Source organism: Anguilla anguilla, chromosome 4 (assembly GCF_013347855.1).
Source record: "Anguilla anguilla isolate fAngAng1 chromosome 4, fAngAng1.pri, whole genome shotgun sequence".
Taxonomy (NCBI): Eukaryota; Metazoa; Chordata; class Actinopteri; order Anguilliformes; family Anguillidae; genus Anguilla; species Anguilla anguilla.
The window spans coordinates 30,442,314-30,464,694 of record NC_049204.1 but is presented as its reverse complement, the minus strand read 5'-3'; the positions used below and the strand labels follow the sequence as shown (position 1 = coordinate 30,464,694).

At 39.2% G+C, this 22,381-nt stretch overlaps 1 long non-coding RNA gene across 1 annotated transcript in view; it reads right to left on the bottom strand.

Moving 5' to 3' along the window:
* Window positions 1-22,381, bottom strand: part of LOC118225018 — a 46,389-nt gene that overhangs the window by 22,719 nt on the left and 1,289 nt on the right. Inside the window, exon 2 of the long non-coding RNA XR_004764741.1 lies at window positions 2,799-2,839. This is a non-coding gene — a long non-coding RNA (uncharacterized LOC118225018). The remainder of the gene's footprint in view (window positions 1-2,798; window positions 2,840-22,381) is intronic.

Genomic DNA, 22,381 nt, shown 5'->3' with positions numbered 1-22,381 from the left:
GCGGCTGCAATGTTTAATCTACATAATGTATCTGAAGGGAGAGGCTGGGGAGAGAACAGCAGAGGCGAGAGCCACGGTCTCATGCCTTCTGATGCCAAACCACAGTAACCTTCCCCTCCTTAATCCCGCCATTGTGTTGGGTCTTCAGAAGCTCTCACTGTCGCGCCTCAATGACCAGAGACAAATAATTGGCAATAAGTCTAATGGTAACATTAATAATAAAGGCATGAAAAAGAAAACAAAAAGTAATCATTTCTGGGAGAGTGCCTCATTTTTAAACATTTTTCTTCTTCCATTTATTTATTTTTTGTTCCGTTTTAAACGGTTAAGTACTTCATTCTTATATTCACAGAACTTAATTTTGATAATATGCAGGCCATAAAATTCATTTCATTTTATTTTCTTTTGTTCCAGTCACAGCAGGCACATTCTTACAGTAACTACTGAATTGCTCTGTATTGTGTTGCCTTGGAAATGACTATGGATACAATCCGCTGCTGAAGCTGAAGTCTAAAAAATCAAGCATATTTTTGCACAAATGTATGTGTGTGTGTGTGTGTGTGTGAGAGAGAGAGAGAGAGAGAGAGAGAGAGAGAGAATGGTCATCTAATGACTTCTTAATGTGACATGTATTATCAAGTTACATTGCACAGGCACTCTATTTGTGTGCTCATATCTGATTGGAGACACTGCTGGTGCCGCTGCTGCTGTTTGTCAAAGTGATGCACACAGGCTGAATGAAAAATACAGGAAAGACAGAAGAGGGAGGATTTTGTGTAATGTCTAGAAATAATAATGTAATATGCACTGCACAGCAACCATAAGCCTAATTATTTAAATAAGCGCTCTCCGAAAGCACGGCTCTGCACTGTGTCTCGCTACATGTACAGCAGTGCTACTGTTGCCTGTGCCTTGCAAAAGCTTGCAGTGACCCTTCCCATCACACCTTACAACACTGCTGGATGTAACAATCTCTGTTTTGAATTATGCAAAAATAATAGGGCTGTCTCAGCATTTGTCAGAAAAAAAACAATATGGCAACTTGTTTGCTAAAGTTGCCACCCAAAAATATGTTGGTTAACTGTTTACAATAAGGTCACATGAATTGCTATTAACTAATGTAGTTGTTAATTGCTAATGACTGAATATGTTAACTTTTAAATAAAATTGTAAAGAATAATAATAATAATAAATCCAAGCCTAAATCAATCACAGCCCTCCTGTCACTTGCACTAAAACATGCAACTTTCAAGTATAACTGGCAATTCTGTGCCAAGATGCCAAGTCGGTGATATATTAGAAGCCTTTTGTTTAGTAATAAGCTCAATTTCCTAAATACTTATACAATACAGTAACATCCCCAAGCTAATGCTGCTGATAACATCATTTCTTTCCATTTGTGTTTCAAATTCTATGTGAATGCATGGATAATACCCTGTGCACAGCAATGCTATTCTCCTGGGTGCAAACCAATGCAGGAGGGTTCAAAATAAAACGTGTAAAAATCTGGCGCACAACAGCAGGATATACGGTAGATAGATGCTTTATTAGTAGCTCCATGGTTTTTATCTTTATCCTGTAGTTGATAATAAAGCATTTTTCTGCATCCTGTGGCAGTGGGCTCTATTTTGTTTATTTTTGATTTCAATGTTAATGCATTTTTATAATGAACAGTTGACCAAATAACTGCAGGTTACCTTATATTCAAACCCTCTGTGTCAGCTGGAGTTTAGGTGTTGTTTAGACTAACTAGCCATGTCTAGACACTTGCCACATTTGGAATAACACTTTGCCTTCTACGTACAAAATAGAAGTCTGTTCAGTTAATGGGAAGCCAGAGAAGGAAGGTTTGCATTGGTGATGTGGGTTCAATTTATTTTACTTAAAATATTTACAGCAGCATGTCATTGCACTAATCCACATGAGGCGAAAAGGCATGGGCAAGCTTTACTGCACATTTGAGAAAAAGAAAAAGTTAGTATTAATGTTAGTAGTGTTTCTTAAATTTAAAAAAGACATTGTTTATGTTTATGCAAGAAGGGGGGTGGGGTATATTTCAGGAAGTAGGGTTACTGAGTTAGCTGGATAACTGCATGGAGTAAAACCCCGAACAGTTCTGTTTCAGTCCATGTTCCAGATTTGAGTGAGGGTTCAGAGTTTTACTTAATTCAGTTATCCAGGTAACTCAGTAATCCTGTTTTGTGAAACAGGGCCTAGAATAGCTTAGTACCAACCAAGGAAAAACACAAAATAGCTGCACCAGCACTATGGAGTAGCGACCCTCGTTGCACTCAGTGTAAAGATCGTTACAACACTGAATAATCACTGTTACCATATATATGAAATAATTTGTGACCAGGTCACCTCTTCACTTCGCATTTTGCTTGTAGCACTCGAGAGTGTGTCCTCAACAAATGTGTGAGTAGAGTTTACAAACTCAGAGTCTACATAGACACAAAATCCTACATAGTATACCAGTAAACGCCTTTCAAGATGAACATTGTAAATTATCTCCTGTCAGATCTACCTGCAACCAAATATTATAGCTCTGTCACAGTTGCAGTTCGTTTGGGCCATTTAAATTAAATACAAGTATGGTTTGATTTCATTGGGAGCTTCACTATAGGAAATATAATTGCACAAGTGTGAGAACTAGAAAAATTAAACACGGACTACAGCAGAGTGATCTCAGAAAATTTGGTAGTGAACTTGGTATGTTTATGATGTTGGCCGACCAAATATTTGAGCAATGCGAAATCACGTCATTCAAACCACTTGAAAAGGGAAGCAAATGTCACCTGTTTGCCAGTCTCCTCCAGATAGTGCTTCTGAACTGCATCTAAAAGGAAAAGTTCAACAGACTCAGCACTCTTTCAGCATGTTTCATATTGTAGGCAGTAAAAGTGGCCTTAGATTGTAGTATCGCTTCTTCAGGGACAAAAAAAAACAAACATGGAAGCAATAAGCAATACAGCAATCTAAGGGCACTTTTACAACATGATTCATACTTTCTTTCATTTCAGACCAAGAGAATGTGCATAAATGTAAATTGTTTTGCAAATTGATTGATGTTAGTTTGATTAGTTGTTTTTTTCACAAGTTAAATGCCGATAATACAAAACATGCTGTTTAATGCTGTCTATAATTTGAAATATCCATTTTTAATTATTGGTACTTTTAGGTTAGTGTATCTACTGTTATAGCTTCTTCTGATTCTATCAAGAGAGCAGTAGGAATTTACACCATGTTTCCAAATAGCTCTCCAATCAGTTGTTTGGTATTCCACACGTATTCTTGGTTTTCCAAAATCACACTGACTGAAGTAAAATCTGCCTGTGATACATGCATGATTCACAGGATTGTGGGTCTTGCAGATATAGAAGAATGTGGAGATCACTTTTTGTCAATTCCAAAGCCTAACACTAGTACAGTGAAGTGTAAAGTGTGCCTTGAGTGTAGAAAGTGTGATGTTTAGTCTTTTTATGCTGAACTGTGGTTTATTGCCAACAGTTCTGAGTATGCAAGACAAGCCCCATTACCAGGATAAATAATGTGTTCTGCTCTATCTAAACCAAATAGCCAACAACAGCATTTGAGTATTTTCTTAGTCAGAAGCATAAGTTGTTTTCTCTTGCAAAACATATATTTTTTGTCATTTTTGCCCCTTACTTTCGGGCTGAAAAAATAAGCTCACTGAAAAGACAATATGAATTTGGTAACTGTGCAATGTGTTTCCATGACTTGTTTCAAATAATCTATGGTATACATAGTAAATTACAGCAACCTTTGTGTCAATTCAGCATGCCATGAAATACTTATGCATTTGTGGCCTGAAAAATTAAATGCCTTAGTATATCAGTAAGCTACCTGATGCACTGCATGTGTATATTGCAGTCATTTAGCATTCCAAGGAGTGAGACTTTGGCATGTGTGTTCCGTTATCTCTCCAGTTCAGCACTCAATCACTCCGTTTTAATTTCTCTTATTTATGGCTGATTGGCTTGTAATGTGATTTTTTTTTCTTCAGGAAACTTAATTAGATTTCACAGGTTAAAGGTCTACATGCTGAAAGTTCAAGATAATTACTTTTTAATTACAGGATGCAATTAAATGACATGTTTTTTTTTCAGCGAACATGTCAATTCTGGTGGATGGATGCAATTCTAGTTATGATAGAAAGAGGTCAAGATATCTACACTGTCTTACTGAAACTGAGGCCTATGGATGAGGAGCAGGGGGCCATATGTGTTTTTGACGTCAGTAGGTATTGGCATAGGCCTTGATTGGGTAAGATTCCTAAACAGTAAAAGTAGACAATGGGAATCAACATAGGGATTCCATTGAACATATTCAAATAAATGGCTAATCTGGTAAAATGATTACACTTAAAAATTGAAAAACCGACCGACAGAGGATAGCGCATCGACCAGGACTGTGATACACACAGGGAATTGGTATAACAACTAAATTGGGGAGAAACATAGAAAAAAAAACAAACAAAAAAAACATTGAAAACCCCAAATTTTTTATCCTAACGCATTAATCAATTTAAGCTGTTTTTAAACCTGCACCAACAGACCATCTTATACCTAATGTGTACATATATAAATTAACAAATAGATATACTCGTATTTAAATAAAATGTAACATTGTAATCTCTTTTTTCCCGAATGTAGCAAAAGTAGTTCTCAGTATATCACAAGAAGATTAAGTGAATGCTGTTTCACCAATCAATTCTTTGATTGTATCCTTTGAACCAAGTTCTATGTTAATGATATGTTCATAAAATATTAATAGAATATTGTTCCATTTTCTTCACGAGTAGATTTAAGCATGACCAGTAGATAAGCTTATCATCAAATAAATTGCTCTTTATTACCCACTCTTCATTACCCTCTCCCAAGTGTAATGCATTTGGTTTGAAAGTATAAAAAGTCTATCTGTAAGTATATCTGTCTGTCTGCCTGTTGGCACAGAAATGAAAATTTGCATCTAGAATGTAGCATAAAAGTAATGTAGGTCTGAATTCCTTGATAGCAAAAGTGTTGCATGTAGCATAAACATGCATCTTTTACAAAACACTGTCAAGTGATACCAAAACTATACAAAAAAGGGGGGCACATGGCACCAATCAAAAATTTTTGGTTATATAGGTCTACATTTGAAAAAAAAATCTAACTGTAAATATGTGTAAGTTCCTATCCAAGCCCATGCTCCTACCCCAATTGCATATGTAATACAATTAGGACAATCTAGACAACAAATGTTTTAAACATACAGCTTATTAAGTACAAGATAGCCTGTTTAGTGTTGGGAGAGTTTCAGCATCTCTGTTAAAAAGGCCATAACCTTTACAGTGATACCCTAGTAAAAGACATCCTAAACTCACACAGTATCTATACATTTCTCAAAAAAGACAACATTTAACATAACATTTATGCTGCACAAATTGCACAGAATTTGCTATATTTCTGATGGGATGCTTAGATTCTCAGATGTGTGCAAACTACCAGGAGAACACAATTTGTGCACACTAGCTCTGACTTACCATAATAAAATAGGAAATAACTTCTCAGCTTAATTTGAAAAATAAAAATATAATAATTTTTACCATAGACAATTAAGAAATATATACCCTTTCTTAAACTGGATGGATACAACAAATATCCCTAACTAATGTCTTTGTTTGTTAAGCCTTAAATTAAATTATATAAAATAAAATAATGAAATAAAATTATAAGATTCAGAAAACCTTAATTTCTTGCATATTCATAAAGTGAAAGTTTCCCTCAACAATTTCCTATTAACAAACTCTCTTATACTTGCTTTTATCGATATTTTGGTAATTTAGTATTTTCCATCATGACACATTCACTGAGGTGCTTGTTGGAGTGGGTTGAGGAAATTCTTAATTCCAGGAGTTCAGGAATATGGTGGCTGTGAAGGGGAGGGTTAAGGTGAACAGTGAGGGGTCCTAACAAACATATTAACGATTCAGTGCTGGCCATGAAAGGTATTGCATCGAATAGTGCTTTCATTCCTTTTTTCTTACAAATCTGGAACGGATGATTGCTAAATTAAATGGTGAAATGTAAAAATAAAGTAATTTCCTGAAGAGAGGAAAGGGTGGGGAAAAAATCTCACCCGGGAACACTAAAGAAAAACATCAAAACCAAAACAATAATAACACAAACACATATGAATGCATATAAGGACTCGTGGGAGCCACAATACAGTTTTAAATGGCTATCATGGATGTCACTGCCATGGATGCAGTAAGTAACATCACAATATTAAATCATAAAATCAATATGAAAATACCTCTGACTCAGATATGCTCACTAAACGGTCATAATGTTTTACCTCCTATTACCAGTATCCTTGAGCATCTTTCAATCTCTCAAAGAGACAGCTGAATTCCTTCCAAATCTGGCTGCCTCCTTAGGTTCTCCTGGATGTGCAATTTATCTCTTTTTTCACATTTCTAAACTGCATTGATTTATTAAATGTCCAAAATGTATGAAGAGTATAAAGTGCCAAAAATGATGTAAAGCCAGAACTTAATGTAGGAAGTGAACTTATATCTGAAGTTACAAAGAAAGTGAGGTCTCAAGTTAAGCCAGAAGTGAACTTGGAAGTTAACTGAAGATAAATGGGACATTTAATGTCGCATAAAAAATTGCAGTGATTTATGTAAATCACTAGGTGTTCTGTGGTAGCTGAGCACAAAAATAATTGTACATAACGAAGCCTGATGATTAATTTAATCCAGGATCAAGCTGAATAGGCCTCTATTAGTCTTTACATCTAGCTAACGGTTAGCAAGTTACCAGAGTTCAATGCCATCGGGTCTGTTTTCCCTCTTTCTTGTGACTGATCTCATCAGCTGCTTTTTTACTTGGGGCCATGTGCTTAGCAACCAAAACCCTAGAACTCTAGTCAGCAAATGAAACCCTATGTTTTCCAACCAAGTGTATTTTGGTAACCAATTTTTATTAACTATTTTGCATTCTCTTCCTATCCTATTGATAGGGTTATGCCATCCTGTCACTTAAACACCCCATATGGAGAGAGAAACTACTAGCACACACCATGAGCCCTATTGCAACACTAGGAAGCACAGCTTAAGCACAATGTGCCAACCAAGCCTTTTTTTCTGCAGTCTTTCTAAGGCAAAGCCTGCAGCCTGCAGAGGCATTATTTGGAAGTGCTGTAATTACAATGACAGTGATGGACTCCCATTGAGCATATTAACAAATTTAACAAATATAATCTCTCAAATTTGTAAACTTCATTCTAACAGATCTATGAATGAATCTCTGTCAAAATAGTAGACAACATTTTTGTCGCAAATATGAGAGTTGATAACTGTCCTTCGCCCCACTGCCCCTGAGATGTGAGCAAGGTTCAAGGGAAGAGTTAGCCTTACTTATAGCCACACCAAGGCCTGAAGAAGACAAGAAATGACAGGTCAAATGTTCATCTGAGTGTCTCCCAATTCAAGTTCTGCTGAGTTTCAACAGTGAAAATGGGGGCTTTCTTCTTGTTATTAAAAAAAGATTAAATAAAGTGCATCCATATGAGATGGCAGTCCTTCTTAGCTAGCTTGCTAGTGGCCTTATCTTATAAATGAAAACAACATGCATTGTCTATGGAAGCAAATTGGAAACATTTTCCTCATTTTTCAAGATAGCTGTATGGCTGTTTGAAATGTGATGTAATTGAAAGGTATGAGTACATTCACATGTCAAGTAACTTGATATCAATCAGAAAAACTGACACTGCTTAGCTTACTAAATGGTACTCCTTACAATTCACTTCCTGTGCCCCTACTCCATCTACTGGTGATGATTCCAGTGAGGCCTCACTGTTATTGTTCATGTATCAGAAACGATATCCAAGACCAAAATATACTTCTGTAATCAGTGCGTTATTCGACTCAGCTTTTCAGCTGCTAATTAGGTACATTCGGAGCGACGCTAGCGTCGCTCCCTCCTAGTTTATGAGCCAGTTCCCCATTCCAGTCTGTGCTCTCCCCCTCAGAAGGCGCTTCCAGCGACGTGCCCCCCCCCGACAACGGAACCCCTCTAACCTCTGCTACCCCCCGCTGACCCCCTGTGAGAACTTCACGGTCACAGGGGGACTATGGAACTGCCAGTCTGCTACGCGCAAGGCAGACTTCATTTCTGCCTATGCCTCCCTCCAATCCCTGCAGTTCCTTGCCCTCACAGAGACCTGGATCACACCAGACAACTCTGCCACTCCTGCTGCCCTCTCATCCTCCTACTCCTTCTCCCACACCCCCCGGCGATCTGGCCGTGGTGGTGGTACTGGTCTACTGATCTCCCCCACCTGGAAATTCTCTGTTCTCCCCCTCCCTGACCTGTCCATATCCACTTTTGAATTCCATCCTGTCTCTATCACCTACCCTGCTAACCTTTATATTATTGTTATTTATCGCCCCCCGGGGCCCCTGGGAAGCTTCCTGGATGAGCTAGACACCCTGCTCAGCTCCTTCCCTGAGGACGGCACCCCGCTGATCCTCCTCGGAGATTTTAACATCCACCTAGAAGCCTCCCAGTCTGCTGCCTTCCTACCACTACTTCACTCCTTTGACCTCTCCCTACAACACTCTCCTCCAACCCACAAGGCAGGCAACCTCCTAGACCTGATCTTCCTGAGGACCTGCTCCAGCTCCAATCTTACGGTTACCCCCCTGCATACGTCTGACCATCATTTCATCTCCTTCTCCCTCCCCCTCTCTCCACACCCTCCCTCTCCCCCTCCCATCCCCACTGTCACTGTCCGCCGTAACCTCCGCTCCCTATCACCCTCTTCTCTTGCTCACAGAGTGACTGCCTCCCTCCCCACTCTTCAATCATTTTCCAAGCTCCCCACTAACTCTGCATCCTCCACCCTGACGTCATCTCTCTCCTCAGCACTCGACTCCCTATGCCCCTTCGTCCCTAGGCCAGCACGTTCATCCCCTCCCAGTCCATGGATGTCTGACATCCTGCGCACCTCCAGGGCCACCCTCCGCGCTGCTGAGAGGAAGTGGGCCAAATCCAGGGACCCATCTGACCTCTCAGCCTATCAGTCTCTCCTGAAAGAGTTCTCTTCTTCTGTCACTGCCGCTAAGGCAAAATTCTACCAAACCAAAATTCATAACTCCATTTCTAACCCTCGTCAACTTTTCTCTATTTTCTCTTCTCTCCTCAGCGTGCCACCTCCTCCACCCCAGTCTTCCTTCACTGCAGATGACTTTGCAGCATTCTTTGACGAAAAGATTGCAGACATCCGCACCTCCTTTGCCCCCTCTGCGTCCTCCGCCCCCTCTGCGTCCTCCGCCCCCTCTGCGTCCTCCGCCCCCTCTGCGTCCTCCGCCCCCTGTTTCTCCACATTTTCTCTCCTCTCAGACACTGAAGTCTCCCAGCTTCTGCTCACCCACCGCCCTACCACCTGCGCCCTCGACCCTATCCCCTCATCTCTCCTTCAAGCAATCACACCAGACATCCTCCCTTTTGTCGCCTCCCTCGTGAACTCATCCCTATCTTCTGGATGTTTCCCCTCATCCTTCAAGAAGGCCCACATCACCCCGCTGCTGAAGAAACCCACACTAGATCCTTCAGTCATTCAGAACTACCGCCCGGTATCTCTCCTCCCTTTCCTATCCAAAACACTCGAACGTGCTGCATCTAACCAGCTCTCTGCTTATTTCTCTGAGAACAACCTGCTTGATCCCCACCAGTCTGGCTTCAGGCCTGGCCACTCGACTGAGACTGCACTCCTCTCGGTCAGTGAGTCACTCCATGCCGCACGAGCAGCCTCCCTCTCCTCTGTCCTGATTCTCCTAGACCTCTCCGCTGCATTTGACACTGTGGACCACTCTACCCTCCTGTCCTCCCTGGCAGCAACAGGGATCCGCGGCACAGTCCTTGACTGGATTGAGTCCTACCTCTCTGACCGCTCCTTCCAGGTTGCCTGGGCGGGTAAGGTATCACCACCCCGTCCCCTCACCACCGGAGTTCCCCAGGGCTCAGTCCTTGGTCCCCTTCTCTTCTCCATGTACACCAGATCCCTTGGCCCTGTAATATCTGCCCATGGCTTGTCCTATCATTCCTATGCCGACGACACGCAACTCTTTCTCTCCTTCTCCCCATCGGACACACAGGTCCCCGCCCGCATCTCCGCTTGCCTGAGGGACATACAGAGCTGGATGGACAATCACCACCTGAAGCTCAACCCGGGAAAGACGGAGCTAATCTTTATTCCTGCTCTATCCTCTCCCCTCCTCGACTTTTCCATTTCCTTAGGGGACACCGTAGTGACATCATCACCCTGCGCCAAGAATCTCGGAGTGATGATGGACAACAGGCTGTCCCTCTCCAACAACATTGCAGCAGTAACCCGGGCATGCAGATTTTTCCTATACAACATCCGCAGAATCCGCCCCTTTCTCACCACCTACTCAACCCAGCTCCTGGTCCAAGCAATGGTTCTATCCCGCCTGGACTACTGCAACTCTCTTCTGGCTGGACTACCGGCATCTGCCACCAGACCCCTGCAGCTCATTCAGAATGCTGCGGCTCGTCTGGTCTTCAACCTCCCCAGACACTCCCACGTAACTCCCCTGCTCACTACCCTCCACTGGCTGCCTGTTATAGCTCGCATCAAATTCAAAACATTGGTTCTAGCATACCAGGCAGTCAAGGGATCAGCCCCAGCATACCTTCAAAAGATATTCAAACCCTACATGCCAGCCAGATCCCTCCGTTCTGCTACCTCAGGACGCCTAGCACCTCCCCCTCTTCGCACCTGCACTTCCAGAACACGTCTCCTCTCTGTTCTGGCCCCACGATGGTGGAATGACCTCCCTGTGGAGGTCAGAACAGCTGAGACTGTGACCCATTTCAAACGACGACTGAAGACCCACCTCTTCAGGCTGCACCTCTCCCCATCCCTTCCCCCCCTGTAAATGACTAAACTTAGGGTTGTAACTAGGCAGCTGTTTAATAGGTGACTTAGTTGATGCGCCAGTCTTAACGACTACTTGTATTTTTATTTATTTTTATTTTTCCATAGATTGCGTTGTTGCCGTTCTCGTTGTTAGTGTTAATCAGTTTAACCACCAGGGTCCAGGTTGAACTATGCGGTTGTTCCCTGTACTTGGACCGGTACTTCTCTCTAGGGGTTTCGTCATACTTGTTCCTGGTTATGGTTATACACTTTGTTGTACGTCGCTCTGGATAAGAGCGTCTGCCAAATGCCTGTAATGTAATGTAATGCAGTTTGTCTGAAAATACTATCTTCATGGATTGCCATCAAATCAGTTTAAGCTGTTCATAAATTTCCTATATGGATTGTAATTGGACACCATACAATGGCAGATACAGTACATAATCTCAATGCTTCTTAGCTAACAAACCAACAGTTATCATATTTAATTGACTGCTAGAATACATAAAGACCAAAAGTAGAGGTAGAAAGGAAGCAGGGACGACAGAGGGACTAGGAACTTTTTGATCTATTCTGATGAAGATGAAGACATGTACCAGAATATGAAAGGAAAGGTTAGTCATGGAACACAGAAGAAATTAAGATGAAGAACGGCAAGCTCAAAAGTTCATGAATGTGGAAAAAACACTATTAATGACTAAATCAGTCTCATTAGTTTGCCATCGGTTAGCAGGAGACATTTAGTGACGTTTTGACAATGGCAGCCCAATTCAAATGCAGTAAAAGAAAGGCCGAAATACACCGAGATGACGCAAAGAAATGGCAAATTAATTGTTGGGAGCTTGCTTTAGACAAAAATTAAAACAAAGCCATATTAAGTTGTCACCGTATAAATAAAAAATAATCACATATGCAGTGCAACCATGCCTGATTCAAGCTACAGTGCAATGATAATACTATCTGTGTGGTTATAATTAGAAAGCAGGAGCTTTTTTGACAGAAATTAATTGTTCCTGTCTGCATCCATAGGTGGCCACATCTTACGCATTTTCTTTATCGCAATGGTTTAGAAGCTCGCAAATTCTTAAAGCTTAGTTTCAACAAAAATGATCACAGGAGAGTTTGGGTATAATTGGCTCTGATGTCTCCTGCATTATCCATTTTAGGAGCTGCATTCAGAAACAGCAGCAATAAGGAATTTTCTAAAGGCAGTCTGGTTTGCAACACTAATGGACCTAACAGGAAGGAAATGCAATTTGAAAGTAGCTGATCTATGTAACCTATTGTTGAGGGGTAATGTTGATCTAATTATTAACTGCCTGTGATGGAACAGTAGTGCTCCTCAGTCTCCAATCTGACAGTGTTTGGGACCGTGCCACTGGGCAGAACTGCGAGGCTGGCTTTCTGCACATGGTAGGCATGGCACAACCTTCTCTATGGGATACAATGTCGCTTCTCATCTTTTGTCATACATTTAAATGCCTGTTACTCCACATCCTCTGGGAAGAATATTTCAACCGATGTTAAATATGACAGGGTTATCTGTTTTTCCTTTCCTCTTCCCCCCAGTGTGATTGATGGGGGGTGGGGGGGGGATGAAAATAAACTTTCATCTTAAATCAAAGGCAGCTCTGAAATAGGGTAATGAGTGTGCAGTGCTGATTGCACTAAAATGCTGCTTGTTAGTGCTCTGTTGCATTACAGAATGCCGGACGCTAGTTTGTTAGCTTTAGTGTGTCTGCCAGCTACCTTGCCTCCGCACACAAATGAATAGTTCAAAATGACAAGCTTGTACCACAGACCTTGGGTAGTTCATTAGAGCTTGGTGCAAAGGCCTGTGGAAGTATTTGTTCTTGCTGTGGCGACTATTAGACAGAGAACAACCCTTTGACCCTCACATACAGTTTATTGCTTTTCTCTTCTCTCTGTATTTTTAGAGCTAAAACCCTTATTAAATAGCATTTCTGTCAAAATAGAATGCATGGATGCAGACATTTTATTCTGAATTTTTATAATTTTATTTTCCTAACAAGGGTGTCACAGATCCAAAAGAAAGGTTGGAAATAACAGCAAGGTAGAGCTTATAGCCTTGTACCAAGGAGGAAATGTAATGGCTTTGATAAATGGCAGTGCATTTCAAATAATAAAAAACTGACCAAATGGTCAAGTGGTGCTCTGACTTATGATATGTCATGATACCATGGCCTTTACAGCGCTAACTCTTTTTAAAAATCTAGGAAATTAACAATAAAATTTAATTAATGTGTGCAACCAAGATGATTATGACACTTCTGAATCTATGAACAGTTATGATGGTTTGTCAGGGCATATGTAATAGAATATGAATCAATCATAATCTTTGAAATTTTCAAAAAATGTAACTTTAGCTATTGCTATGAAAAGGTTGTTAATTAAATATGAATACCCACAAATATTGTTTTAATGGAACAGCTGATAGTATAGAAAGCATTAACAACTGTGCCTGGTTTGTATTTAAATATTTCCATCAGAAGTCTATCTAACGAGAAGCTCTCATTCAAGTAGAGGCATGTTTTTGAGTTTAGAAATGAATATTCAATATTAAGCTTACATCAATCAGGCAAACAAATGATATAAAATGGCAGCAAGCTAATACAATTCTAGTGGAAGTGACCTTTTCTGCATTCTGTGCTTTTACTTGCCTGAATCCCACACAGCAAAGGCTTGACCTTTGTAGAATTATAATAATATTGTCTCATCTCAATGGCTGAGGAACACATTCTCCCCCTGCGTTTATGAAAGGTTACGCGATGCACATTATAATGGAAACATCTTCAGGACTTCCAGGTATGTGCATTCAGGTCGGAGTGGGCACGGCATTAATACATAGTATCACTACATCCATTTCAGAATAGGAAATCGAGAGAGAATTTTTAGCGCTTTGGTATTCTCAATTGAACACAGTGATACACCTGGTCCTTTCCGCTATGGTCTGGATGTATATTCAATAAGGAAACATAAGTTTTATCTGGTCATACCTTAAATGGCCTAAAAATTCTATTAATATTTCATGTCAGCACTCAGCAAGTGGGAAACCAATTTGATGGATAGAATGATATCAGTAAAATTGATTTTCAGGCAGCCCTCCATATAATTACCAAAACTGACGCAATTATATTTCAACATCGCACAATTTGTGAAAAGACACATGATATGTGCGTGTGTGGTTATTTCCAATAAATGAGTGTTGCATCTGTCTGTCTATTTCCAAGGGTTTATATGACCAACGTTATCTGTAGTATAGAGTAATTAATTTCCCCAAAAAAGATCCAAAACTAACTTCAATGTTCAAAATGGTATTTTTGTTCGATATTATTACCATATTTAGACAGAAGTCTGAGCAAGTATAATTACCTGAATTGGGATTTTACCATAAAATGTCATTTGAAAATTCAAGGTTCAGTAGATAGGGCCTTTGTGATTAAAATGCAATATAGATTTACATCCAGATTCAGAAATGTGTCACACAATATGTAGATTATGTGCCATGCTCTGTACATATGCAGAAATTGAGTTTTTTTTTTTTTGTACAACAGTGACATCTTTTGGTTGAAGATGTAATGGTCTGAATACATTAAAATACTTACTTTTTAAAATACTATAATAATAATACTGTAGTAATCCATATAAGGAGTTGTGAACCAAATCCATGTTTTTCATGTGTTGCTTCTTCCATGGATCTTGAACCTTCTTTGCAGATCTGACTCGCTGGTCAGATGTCAACACTATGTTGATTAGTAACATGGATTATAACTGCCACATTTATATTTTCATAGTCTTGGAGTTTACAAGGCTTTTAAATGTATTTATTTATTTTTTCTCTTTTTGTAATGGTGTGCTGTCTTGGCCAGGTCTCCCTAAAGGGACTTTCCTGGTTAAATAAAGGTTTAAAAAAAAAAACAGTTAATTTAGTAAAGTATGGCAGAGGAAATACATTAAAATAAACAATACTGAACTATAAAGATAAAACATGCACATTATACCATGCTTACACATGGTCATCCAGTGGACAGCCAGAGAATCTTATGATTGTCAATACTGTCAATTCAAATGCAGAGCTGAATTATCAACAGTGAAACAGCATCAAACAGCAAATCAATGGTGCTCTTCAAATTGGCTAAATATGTGATGATTATTTTCTTACTTGTGTCAGCATCATTTGAATTTTTCAAATGGAACTCACAGAAAACATTACTTCTTAAGATTCTTATCATGTTGGCTTCAGTCTATGAGCAACTGTCATACTGAAATATAATATGAGATGTGTATTTGGGTGCGCGTGTACTTTAAATTACATCCAGAGAGAATTAAGTCAACATTCAACATGGCTGCCATGCCACATGGCTCATCAGCAAAACCATAATGCTGCCATGAAGAGTTATCCCTATCTCAAATGAGAAATGATCACATTTTTCAAGGAAAGATCACATTATTGCTATATATTTTACAGGGCTCAAATTGCAAGGTGGCAATACGCCCAGGCCTGTGGATGGCCCGAATTTTGGTCTTAATGCCCTTTTCCAAATAACTACTTGCACTACCACTATAGACCAAATGAAGGGGGGGAAACTGCATTTCAGCTTGTGGAAATAATTCTCTAATGTTTTTTTTTTTTCCAGTGCATGCTGAATTGGCACTGGTCAGCCACATTTCCTCATGGTATCGGCGCACGGCATATCTCCAACATCTTTCCCGCAATGCTCTCAAGCAATTCCGTCAATCAAGGGCCTGTATAGCTTCAGTGACCTAACAGGAACATCCATGTAAAAATAAAATAAAATAAATTGAAAAAATTATTGAAGTAGTCTTTCTTAATCCTGTTGTGAAAAGGCTGTTTAACTTTGCTAGCTGCATAGCTATTTCTGTTGATAAATAACTACTTACTCTGAAGGACTAAAGCTTCTTCAGTGATCAATTTAGCTATCAATCATTGTTAGTTGATAACTGTACATACAGAAGTTATACAGTAACTACTGAGCTAACTTCATTACCAGTTGGGATTTGCATTTCTTTGGTGTTATACATGTATAACTTGAATATAAGAATTAATGTTAGTATAAACATCCCTAGAAATATTCAGCCATCCACACACAATTTGAGAAAATACAGGAGGTGCCATATTATATTGTTTTTAGTAATGCACAATCTAAGAACTAGAAGATGGCACTTGGCAGAGTTGGCCTCTGCCAACACCATGAAATTTTCAAGATATACCAGTTCCACAAGTCAGATATTCACCAAAAGTTAATTTCTTCCATGCCCTTCACATCAATAGATGCATGAATTTTCATGACAGTAGCTCAAATTGGGCATAAGATATACCAGTTTACATTCTAGCCACTCTAAAGCATGGTTGGTTATTACAAGACCCTGCTGCCAGTGAGCATTAAATTTGTTCTGTGGCTAGAAATTAGCTCTCTGTTTGATTGGACCATTAACGTCACGTGGCCAATCAGCACCGTATTTGTTCAGTGGTCAGAAGTAATAAAGAGGTATTAACATTGTCAAAGAAAAAATAACAATATAGTTGTATAAACATAACAAGCATATTGTTTAAATATACAGCCATCAACTGAGCACTTACCTATACCTGCAATATTTTTCATAAAGCTATAAATAGAGCTTTAGTTTAACAACAATCTGAGCATGTCATTACCTGCCATTATTTTTGTTGCATGGTATAAGGTTTTTGTATAAAATGTTAGTTGTAATTTCTTTTCTCTTGTGACTTTTGATTGTATGAATGGAGTAAATGCTTTTTATAGTGTGCTTTCTAGCCTTGATTCCCTCCTGTTTAATTTGATATTGGCCTTACTGCCATCTGACTTGGCCTTGGGGCCCTATTAAATTTTGGATTTGCCAAGGCTAATCCAAAAATGGATGAAATTCAAGGCCTGGATATAATATCTTTCTCTATTATTCAGAAATGGCCAAATTATCTTGCTAGGAGAAAAGATACCAGTTAGCATAACATTATAGCAGGTATCCTCCAATTAATTGTTTTTTTTCTATGCTCCTAAAAGTAGTCTGTGTGGCCACATATCACACTCTTATAAGATGCATTAGTTTGTACCCATGAAGCACCTTATGTTTCCAAGAGGATCCTGGAGAAGAAGCACTACCTCAAAAAGGTCCAAATTGTTTGTGCATCTATACAACATTAAAGATGTCTACACGAACATAGAGACTTCAGAATTCTTCTCAATGTTTGTGAAGAAATGACAACACACTAAAAAATGAGGAAAAATGAGCATTTATTGAAAGTGCTTGACCAGATTATATTGCACATCGTTTAAGCTGCAAATATACAAATACAAATATATTAGGTGCATTTAAAGCATGTTAATCTTGTGGAACCGCTTTTTCAGTGTACCATCTATATTTCCTGCAAAACCGGAAACTAATATTTCCCAATGCCTCAAACCGAGTATAAAATAAAACTGGATTCATTTGAAAATACCTGCCATGATGTCAATCCAGCACAGTCAGCCATTTGGGTCACACATGTATGGGTCTTTTAGACTCTTTTATCTTTTCCCATGATAACCATTTATTTATTTATTTATTTATTTATTTATTTATTTATTTAAATAAAATAATTATTACATTTTGTAATAATGCGATTATTTTTCATAATTATGTTTTCTTGAAATAACAGCATAAAAAACAATAACTACATTGTTGCCAGGTTTTGATTAAATACTTGGGCTTCATAGCCATTTTTCTCAAATGAAGGAACAATTCTAATTACAATACATACTGTACATGTGGCCAGTTACATTTACAAATACAGCCAATTCCTGACATTATGATTCAAATCAGCTTCAAGTGCTTCACGACAGCAAATAAAAAGCCATTTCCATTGCACAGCAGGGGCCGTTGATGCCTTTAAGGAGTGATTATCAGCATGTGGTCAGCTGTTGTAAAAATCCATGCACGTCATTCCATTGCTGTTCATCTGTCCCATGCAGCAATGAGACGATATGTCATTTGAGTTAAGTATTTGAGATGATTTATTATTTATTTTCATGTGCTGAATCATAGAAAACATTTTGTATGTTTTAATGCTTTTAATGAAATTCATCAGCATGCACAGTAGCTACAAGTGAGTTCAAGACAATTGAACATGAATATGCCTTTTAACATAAAAATGTGGTGTCCACAATAGGAAAACTACTACTTTTGGTAACTTACTGGGTAACTTTTAATTTATAAGCAACAATTTTGTATTTTATATACCTTATGTAAGAATACCCTCAGACACACCAAACAACAGAAGTACCTGAGTGGTGAAAGGAACGTGTGTAGTCTGACCTGGTGCTACCGGAATGGGATTAATTTAATGTTATCTCGATCATCTGACTCCAAAATAATATATTAACCTTTCCTCTGTGCTAACAGTTGTACTTAGGAGGAGACTTTAAAGGACGGACTATAGCCTCTCTCCGCCAGTAATGTGGCTCTATTTGGATCGTTATCTATCTTGGTAGATGCGGACGTGTCTCTGGCTTGTGTAGCCTACAAGGATACTATGTGTATCTTCCGACCGCAGTAGGTGTGTGGTGGTTTAGAGTCAAAGAGGAATGGCAGGTTAAAGTGAATGTTTACATAATGCTATTTCAACTCAGTAGCTGTGAGAGAATTCTGCACAGCCAGCAAAATGTTTGCAACAGGGCAATAGGGGCAATAGCACCATCTCTTTATCAAACCATCTTGTCAGCACCATAAACACAGTCTGTTTTCCTTTGGGGGTCTGATAAGGGGCACACTTCCGTAAACCACCCAACAGCTATTATTTATTAGCCTATTTACAAGCTATTTCCACATAAGGCCCCACCCACTTACAGTCACTGGCAGCTGGCAATGTTTTCAGTTTGCTTTTGCAATTGTCTTGTCCTGCTGTCCATAGAAACCAGTGTTTGCCATAGAGGTCCGTTATTAAAGCAGTGTAAGGTAGGAGTTCCTAAAAAAAAAAATTTTTTTTAAGCTGTAATACGTAACTGTGACATGTTGTATGAACTCCTAGTTACGACACAATAACCACCAGCATGAAAGAATTCACAAAAGGTCATAAAGGCTTTTCACAAACACCAGCAGCATTCAAACTGCATCTCTTTGTGCTCAGAATGCAGATACTGTGGGGGTGGATCATGCCTGTATTAAAGTAGGTGCACTCAACAGCAGTGACGAAACGCATGCCGCGGGTGCCCATGCAAAAAGGAGAGCAATGGGTCACGGCTAAACCGACCGCAGACTGCATAACCAACGCTATGATGAGGTGGGAAATATTATGTGACACAAATGTAAGTAATGAGAACAAACCTGATAAAGCACATATTATGATGTAGCCTAATGTAACATGTAATGGAATGATGCAAATTGTGGATGTACTACTTGCATTGATGATATGATGTGACTAGAAATAACATTAAGTCATGCGAACATACAATATTGGCTATTATGTGTTGCAAGACACAATCAGCCAGAGATAGTGAACTGACGTTATGTGATGCATACATTGCTAGGTTGTATCATGAAATGCTGAAAAGTGACATGGATTAAAATTGTGCAAGTGACATGGATTAAAATGTGCAAAGAAAGTAAAGGAATATGTATGTAGGCCTATACACTCACCAACCACTTCATTAGGTACACCTGTTCACACCTGTTAACGCAAATATCTAATCAGCCAATCACGTAGCAGCAACTCAATGAATTTAGGCATGTAGACATGGTCAAGACGATCTGCTGAAGTTCAAACCAAGCATCAGAATGGGGAAGAAAGGTGATTTAAGTGACTTTGAACGTGGCATGGTTGTTGGTGCCAGACGGGCTGGTTTGAGTATTTCAGAAACTGCTGATCTACTGGGATTTTCACGCACAACCATCTCTAGGGTTTACAGAGAATGGTCCAAAAAAGATGAAATATCCAGTGAGCGGCAGTTCTGGCGAAAATGCCTTGTTGATGGCAGAGGTCAGAGGAGAATGGCCAGACTGGTTCGAGCTGATAGAAAGGCAACAGTAACTCAAATAACCACCCGTTACAACCGAGGTATGCAGGAGAGAATCTCTGAGCGCACACGTCAAACCTTGAAGCAGATGGGCTACAGCAGCAGAAGACCACACCGAGTGCCACTCCTTTAACCTAATGAAGTGGCCGGTGAGTGTATAGGCTATATTAACCTATGTATTTGCAAGTTTCCACAAAACATTTTTATAGTCTAAAGCAGTGGTCTCCAACCCTGGTCCTGGAGAGCTACAGGGTCTGCTGGTTTTTGTTTTCACCTTAAATCAGCACCCAATTGAGACCCAAGACACCAGGTGAGTTAACGGTATAATCAACTGCTCTAATTGATTCATGAAGTGCAGAGTCACCATGAAAATGAGCAGACCCTGTAGCTCTCCAGGACCAGGGTTGGAGACCACTGGTCTAAAGAGAACCCTTTCTTGTCGAACGCAACATTGACAGCGGATTTCCACACCACATTTGGAGATCTGGCCACTGTTGCACCTCGGTGGATGGTCTCTGATGACAGTGAAAAGAAAATCCTCTCTTGGATACAGCCTTCTCGTGATAAGCAATTACATCAGAGGACAGAGGGCAGGCTTGGGGGTGTTTCTGACAACTACCATTACTAACATGCTAATATTTACCCCGGCAATGGTAATTTATTGCCTGATTTTGCAAAGGAATTATTTTTCTTCACATCACGACTGTTGCATTTTCTTATAGCCAGAAAACTATTTCAACTTGTGAACAAATGAAGGCTACCCTTTATTCTCCATGCCTAGAGCCAGTCATTTATCAGTTCTGCACATTGTGAGAAAGCACCAAAGTTTAACTAGCTTTGAGCACCAAGCAATATACCAACAACATAAGAAATAACCTCTGAAGCATAGTCAGTATTTTGAAATGACTCATTGAATTGAATTGAACTGTTATGTCTTTTAACAAGCTACATCCTCTAATTTTAGAAGAAAGAAAACACTACAATAATTAGTGAATTAAGAGAAAACTTTGGGATTATTCAGATAAAACTTAACGCTTGTTAATTGGGCAAAATAAATGATCAAATGCAATGTTACATGCTCCTAATAGCCAATATATTTATGAGTTACTACATAGGCCTACATGTAGCCAACATGGTGTGAAACATGTTCTCACCAGAAATTCTGTATCTCATATTCCATTTGGTGACACAGTAAAGAGATATGGCGTATCAGGATGTGCCTTCCATATACACTCAATTTACAGAAAGACAGATCCAAACAAACATTTAAACTACAGTGTGAAGATGCCTATAGCTTAGGCCATTTTGAGTGAATTGGAGATGAAAACTCATGCCATAAGGATTTCTTCACTCCACTATTTTCACTAGCTAATCCTCATAAACCCCACGCAGACTGGTCGTGATTTGTAACAATATGGAACACGAACCAAGTCCTGTTATTCCAAGTCTGCTACCCCTCTTTTTTTGGCAGCAAACATACATTCCACTGTAAACTAGTACTGAAACGTGTAATGTTCTGTCTAACATTTGTCAGGCATTTATGATGATAGTACTGTTATTTTGGAGACCAAAACCATCTTACCTTGTATAAATAGTATAAAAAGTATATTAAAAAATGTAACTACTAAATTCACTGGCAATCTTGTACCAGGTCTTAAATCTATTGAAAAGGCCAGCACTGTCACATTTCAAAAATATGTCTCCTTACAGGACCAAACACAGCGTCACTTAAGAAGCTATGAAAAATTCTGAAAAGTTTAGCAGCTTGTGCACATCTTGTGCAATTCAATGCCATTTGAAGTGGATTCAGCATAATTCATTTTTGGTTACTGCTCATTCATGTTAGACCTCTGGGTGTGAAAGATGTAATTAAACTGAATAATTTCAGAAGCAATTCTTTCTGCTTTAATGGTAAATGGTCTTCTTTTGTGGTTTAGCAAGTTAGGAATCACTCTGCGCATTCAGGCAAAACATCCTTTGTCATTTTGAATTACTTGTATTACATATTCAGAAGACAAGACCAAGACATCAAGAATAGTGCACAAGAAAATCACAATAGGCAATAAATGCTTTACCTCTGTTGCAATGCGGTGTTAATGTCTTGCAGATGATAAAATGTGTTTATTCAAATACATTAGAGCCACCTCAATATATTTATATTACTTTTGAAGCTATAGTATATTCTGCCCACATTTGTGCTACAAAATAGTATGTTTGGGATAATTAGGGGAAAGTGTGTAAATTGCACAGTTAATTTTAGTACTATCACAAGATTATGAGATTAACTTGGTGCAGGTTGCATACGGCACAGTCTGCAAGTATTTGGACAGTGACACAATTTGTTGTTTTGTAATCAAGCAGATTAGATTTGAAAT